Here is an 855-nt window from a genome sequence, read left to right on the forward strand (position 1 = left end):
GACCTCATGGTCATCCTTTAGACCTCCAGGGGGCCCGGCACAGCCTCCCTAGACCGACACAAGTGCTCCACTTGGGCTGTACTCTGACCCAAGTCCCGGGGCGAGAACCACAACTACTGGTCATCCTTTAGACCTCCAGGGGGCCCGGCACAGCCTCCCTAGGCCGACACAAGTGCTCCACTTGGGCTATACTCTGACCCAAGTCCCGGGGCGAGAACCACAACTACTGGTCATCCTTTTGACCTCATGGTCATCCTTTAGATCTCCAGGGGGCCCGGCACAGCCTCCCTAGGCCGACACAAGTGCTCAACTTGGGCTATACTCTGACCCAAGTCCCGGGGCGAGAACCACAACTACTGGTCATCCTTTAGACCTCCAGGGGGCACGGCACACCCCCCGGTAGCCGACCAAAGTGCTCTACTCGGGCCAGACTCGGACCCACGACCCGGGGTGAGAACCACAACTACTGGTCATCCTTGAGACCTCCAGGGGGCCCGGCACAGCCTCCCTAGTCCGACACAAGTGCTCCACTTGGGCTATACTCTGACCCAAGTCCCGGGGCGAGAACCACAACTACTGGTCATCCTTTAGACCTCCAGGGGGACCGGCACAGCCTCCCTAGACCGACACAAGTGCACCACTTGGGCCATACTCTGACCCAAGTCCCGGGGCGAGAACCACAACTACTGGTCATCCTTTTGACCTCATGGTCATCCTTTAGACCTCAAGGGGGCACGGCAGAGCCTCCCTAGTCCGACACAAGTGTCCCACTTGGGCCATACTCAGACCCACGGCCCGGGGCGAGAACCACAACTACTGGTCATCCTTTAGACCTCCAGGGGGCCCGGCACAGCC

Source organism: Nothobranchius furzeri, unplaced genomic scaffold (assembly GCF_043380555.1).
Source record: "Nothobranchius furzeri strain GRZ-AD unplaced genomic scaffold, NfurGRZ-RIMD1 Scf133, whole genome shotgun sequence".
In the NCBI taxonomy this organism is placed as follows: Eukaryota; Metazoa; Chordata; class Actinopteri; order Cyprinodontiformes; family Nothobranchiidae; genus Nothobranchius; species Nothobranchius furzeri.